Here is a 6,389-nt window from a genome sequence, read left to right on the forward strand (position 1 = left end):
GCCCCGCCGCCCGCACCCCGCCCCGCCGGAGCCCTTGCCGGAGGTAGCCACCGGACTCCGCTGCCGGTTTTTTTATAGAAACCATTCTGTTTTTTTCGGATCACCGGTTTTTTTCGGTTTTTCTGTTTAGCGGACGTTCGTCCGAACGTTTGTTTTAACAAACGGTTCTTCGCCCGTTAGTTACAGCTATCGAACGCTTGTTCGTTAGTCTATTCATCAGTTTCTTTGATCGGATTTATTCCGCGATTTCTCTTATCGCAATTTCTGATCCGATCTTAGTTTCTGTTTTTCTTTCCGCTCGTTAGTCGGAACCAGGCGATTGAAGCGCCTAGAGTTTCGTCTCTAAACCCTCTTTCCGTTTAACCAACTTAAATAAGTTTTTGCTACTGTAAAATTTGACCTAAGTTCAGATTAGTAAATGAAGCTTTTCTCTTCCGCTGTTTGAGTTTCGTTGCTACGTTTGATTTGACTCTTTTTGCGAACCAGAGTTCTTAAGTTGAACTTTTTGGTCAACCACCCTCTTATTTGAGTTTTGCTTGTGCATCTCTTTGCTTGTTGCTTATGTATGTTATTGTTTGTTTGCGATAGAACACCCGGAGTGCGAAGCGTGCTACTACGAGTCCCTAGGTTTCGCAGACCATCAGCAAGGCAAGTAACACATTGATCATACTCTTCTCATACACAGTTTTTATGCATTAGTTCCAATCCTCAAACATTGCATGGTTAGGATGTCATTAACATGTGGGTTGGGAAGTAGTTGATTAGGTAGAACCAATTACCCTGTTACATTCAAACCTTTGGGAGTTACTTCTACATTGCTTATATTGCTATGCTATGCTCATAGACGTGGTTTGGGTTTGAGTGAAATCCATGATAGATGTGAGTTGTTAATTAATGGTTCAAATTAATGTGGCAACTTAAATTAACATCTGGGTGGATTGAGGCACCTGGAGTACCCAGTGTTACCTGTTTTTTTGGAAATCCCGGAGTACTTGTGTGATCTTCCTATGGACCGCCACCCAGGCTCAAAGGGAACTGAGATGATTCATGCTAGAAACTTCCGTGTGCAGCCACAAGCTATTATGGGCTCTAGCATCGTTGAGTAAGTTACGTGAACCTCTTGAAGAGGTAGATCAGCAGGTAGTGGGATGTAGGTTTGGCATGGTCTGTCCGGAGTAGAGATTTAATGTTTCTGAAAGACTGTGTCTCGGTCATCCGTTTCTCAAACACCATGTAGTGCGAGAAATCCAACGGAGGCGATCGAGTCTTGTGGGGAAAAGTGCAAACCTCTGCAGAGTGTATAATCTAATATTGGTTAGCCGCGTCCCCGGTTATGGACAATTCTTGAGTATCTAGTACTTGGGTTATCACATGTATCTCATCACTCTTAATTAATACTGTTCGGTTGTTAATCACTTTAATTGGGATTGAGTTGGAGGAACCTTCTCAATGATGTTTCAACTACCATGATAGTTAAAATTAAAATCTATTCCTTTGTTGTAGGGAAAATTTGGCTTTTCGCAAAAACTATAACCATAGAGCTTTCCACCAGCCAAATATGCATGTAGTGATAGCATTATTCTGTTCTTGCTCTACTGTGTTACTTTGCAAGCATATTCCATGTGCTGACCTGTTTTCGGGCTGCAACGTATTATGTTGCAGACTTTTCAGACGAGGAGTAAGGTTCGTTAGGTCGTTGCCGTGCAGCTCAGGTATGTCGTTGGAGTTGATGGACTCACTTTATCTTCCAAGCCTTCTGCTGTTATCGTATTAGATGGCCTTAAGCCATATTATTGTAATAAGTTCTCTTTTGAGACTCTCGATGTAATAAGTGTGTGATTGCCACTCTGTTATAAATCCTTCGAGTACTATGTGTGTCAGCATTACCGATCCAGGGATGACACTGAAGCACAGAGACTTGACCATCTCAGGTCGGGTCGCTACACTAATGATATGCCTTTGTCTACTTTGATTGAGAATAATAATGAATCTATGGATGTGAATTTTGTTGGTAGGAATAATTTTGGTAACAACGCGTATAGAGGAAACTTTAATCCTAGGAATTATCCTAGCAATTCCTCTAATAATTATGGTAATTCCTACAACAATTCTTATGGAAATTTTAATAAGATGCCCTCTGAATTTGAGACTAGTGTTAAGGAATTTATGAATTCACAAAATAATTTCAATGCTATGCTTGAAGAGAAATTTCTTAAAGTTGATGATTTGGCTAGGAACATTGATAGAATTTCTATTAATGTTGATTCTTTAAAACTTAGATCTATTCCCCCTAAGCGTGATATCAATGTGTTTCTCAAAGCCATGAGAATTTCCATTAATGAGTGCAAAGAAAGAACCTCTAGGATACGTGCTAAGAAAGATTCCTTTATAAGAGCGTGTTCTTCTAGTTTCCATGATAATAAAGATGAATATCTAAAAGTTATTGATGTGTACCCTATTAAATCTTTGTTTTGCAATATGAATATTGATAATTATGGGACTGAATATGATCCACCTTTACCTAGACGGCGTTCCAAAAATTCGGAGTCTTTAGATCTTGATGCTAAAATTGTTAAAAGTGGGATTGAAGAAGTCAAAACTTTAAATATTGATGAACCCACTATTTTGGATTTCAAGGAATTTAATTATGAAAATTGCTCTTTAATAGATTGTATTTCCTTGTTGCAATCCATGCTAAATTCTCCTCATGCTTATAGTCAAAATAAAGCTTTTACCAAACATATCATTGATTCTTTGATGCAATCTTATGAAGAAAAACTTGAGTTGGAAGTTTCTATCCCTATAAAACTTTATGATGAATGGGAACCAACTATTAAAATTAAAATTAAAGATCATGAATGCTATGCTTTGTGTGATTTGGGTGCTAGTGTTTCCACGATTCCAAAGACTTTGTATGATTTGTTAGGTTTCCGTGATTTTGATGATTGCTCTTTAAACTTGCACCATGCGAATTCCACTATTAAGAAACCTATGGGAAGAATTAATGATGTTCTTATTGTTGCAAATAGGAACTATGTGCCTGTAGATTTTATTGTTCTTGACATAGATTGCAATCCTTCATGTCCTATTATTCTTGGTAGACCTTTCGTTAGAACGATTGGTGCAATTATTGATATGAAGGAACAAAATATTAGATTCCAATTTAAGTTAAGGAAAGGCATGGAACACTTTCCTAGAAATAAAATTAAATTACCTTATGAATCTATTATAAGAGCCACGTATGGATTGCCTACCAAAGATGGCAATACCTAGATCTATCCTTGCTTTTTATGCCTAGCTAGGGGCGTTAAACGATAGCGCTTGTTGGGAGGCAACCCAATTTTATTTTTATTCCTTGCTTTTTGATCCTGTTTAGTAATAAATAATTTATCTAGCCTCTGTTTTGGTTGTGTTTTTGGTGTTTAATTAGTGTTTGTGCCAAGTAGAATGTTGGGAAGACTTGGAGAAAGTCTTGTTAATCTTGCTGTAAAAAACAGAAACTTTAGCGCTCACGAGAACTGCTGCCATTTTTATTTGGAAAGCTATATTTAGTTAATTCTTTTTTAAGATGATTAATAGATAAATTACTCACGCCCCGCAATTTATTTTAGAATTTTTAGGGTTCCAGATCTTGCGCTATCTACAGATTACTACAGACTATTCTGTTTTTGACAGATTCTGTTTTTCGTGTGTTGTTTGCTTATTTTGATGAATCTATGGCTAGTAAAATAGTTTATAAATCATAGAGAAGTTGGAATACAGTAGGTTTAACACAAATATAAATAAACAAGGAGTTCATTACAGTACCTTTAAGTGGTCTTTTGTTTTCTTTCGCTAACGGAGCTCACGAGATTTCCTACTTTAAGTTTTGTGTTGTGAAGTTTTCATGTTTTGGGTAAAAGAATTGATGGATTATGGAACAAGGAGTGGCAAGAGCCTAAGTTTGGGGATGCCCATGGCACCCCCAATATAATCTAAGGACACCAAAAATCCAAAGCTTGGGGATGCCCAGCAAGGCATCCCCTCTTTCGTCTACTTCCATCGGTAACTTTACTTAGAGCTATATTTTTATTCACCACATCATATGTGTTTTGCTTGGAGCATCTTGTATTATTTGAGTCTTTATTTTTTACTTTTCCACAATCATCCTTGCTGTACACACTTTTTGAGAGAGACACACATGATTCAGAAATTATTAGAATACTCTTTGTGCTTCACTTATATCTTCTGAGTTATATAGTTTTTGCTCTAGTCCTTCACTTATATCTTTTAGAGCACGTCGGTGGATTTCTTTTATAGAAACCATTGTTCTCTCATGCTTCACTTAGATTATTTTGAGAGTCCTACAAAACAGCATGGTAATTTGCTTTAATTATTTGAGGCATTCAAGATTAAATTTAAAAAAATTCTTAGGAGTGTGTTGAATACTATGAGAAGTTCGATACTTGATAATTGTTTTGAGATATGGAGGTGGTAATATTAGAGTCATGCTAGTCGATTAGTTGTGAATTTGAGGAATACTTGTGTTAAAATTTGTGATTCCCATAGCATGCACATATGGTGAACTGTTATGTGATGAAGTCGGAGCATGATTTATTTATTGACTATATTCCTTATGAGTGGCGATCGGGGATGAGCGGTGGTCTTTTACTACCAATATATCCCCCTAGGAGCATGCGTGTAATACTTTGATTTGATAACTTGTAGATTTTTGCAATAAGTATATGAGTTCTTTATGACTAAGGTTGAGTCCATGGATCATACGCACTTTTCTTCCTTCCACCATTGCTAGCCTCTCTAATACCGCGCACCTTTCGCTGGTATCATACACCCACCATATACCTTCCTCAAAACAGCCACCATACCTACCTATCATGGCATTTCCATAGACATTCCGAGATATATTGCCATGCAACTTTCCACCATTCTGTTTACTATGACACGCTCCATCATTGTTATATTGCTTTGCATGATCATGTAGTTGACATTGTATTTGTGGCAAAGCCACCGTTCATAATTCTTTCATACATGTCACTCTTGATTCGTTGCATATCCCGGTACATCCCCGGAGGCATTCACATAGAGTCATATTTTGTTCTAAGTATTGAGTTGTAATTGTTGAGTTGTAAGTAAATAAAAGTGTGATGATCATCATTTTTAGAGCATTGTCCCAAGTTAGCAAAGGATGATGGAGACTATGATTCCCCCACAAGTCGGGATGAGACTCCGGACAAAAAAAAGAGAGGCCAAAGAAGCCCAAAAAAAGAGGCCATAAAAAGGAAGAGAAAAGGCCCAAATAAAAAAATGAGAGAAAAAGAGAGAAGGGACAATGCTACTATCCTTTTACCACACTTGTGCTTCAAAGTAGCACCATGATCTTCATAATAGAGAGTCTCCTATGTTATCACTTTCATATACTAGTCGGAATTTTTCATTATACAACTTGGCTTGTATATTCCAATGATGGGCTTCCTCAAAATTCCCTAGGTCTTGGTGAGCGAGCGAGTTGGATGCACACCCACTAGTTTCTTTTGTTGAGCTTTCATACATTTATAGCTCTAGTGCATCCGTTGCATGGCAATCCCTACTCAGTCACATTGATATCTATTGATGGGCATCTCCATAGCCCGTTGATACGCCTAGTTGATGTGAGACTATATTCCCCTTTTTTGTCTTCTCCACAACCACCATTCTATTCCACATATAGTGCTATATCCATGGCTCACGCTCATGTATTGCGTGAAGATTGAAAAAGTTTGAGAATGTCAAAAGTATGAAACAATTGCTTGGCTTGTCATCGGGGTTGTGCATGATTTAAATACTTTGTGTGGTGAAGATAGAGCATAGCCAGACTATATGATTTTGTAGGGATAACTTTCTTTGGCCATGTTATTTTGAAGAGACATAATTGCTTAGTTAGTATGCTTGAAGAATTATTATTTCTATGTCAATATTGAACTTTTGTCTTGAATCTTTCGGATCTGAATATTCATACCACAATTAAGAAGAATTACATTGAAATTATGCCAAGTAGAATTCCACATCAAAAATTCTGTTTTTATCATTTACCTACTCGAGGATGAGCAGGAACTAAGCTTGGGGATGCTTGATACGTCTACAACGTATCTATAATTATTGATTGTTCCATGCTATATTATATTCTGTTTTGGACATTATTGGGCTTTATTATACACTTTTATATTATTTTTGGGACTAACCTATTAACTGGAGGCCCAGCCCAGAATTGTTGTTTTTTTGCCTATTTTAGGGTTTCGCAGAAAAAGAATATCAAACGGAGTCCAAACGGAATGAAACCTTCAGGAACGTGATTTTCGGAACGAACATGATCCAGGAGACTTGGACCCTACGTCAAGCAACCAACAGGGAAG

Source organism: Triticum dicoccoides, chromosome 2A (assembly GCF_002162155.2).
Source record: "Triticum dicoccoides isolate Atlit2015 ecotype Zavitan chromosome 2A, WEW_v2.0, whole genome shotgun sequence".
Classification (NCBI taxonomy): Eukaryota; Viridiplantae; Streptophyta; class Magnoliopsida; order Poales; family Poaceae; genus Triticum; species Triticum dicoccoides.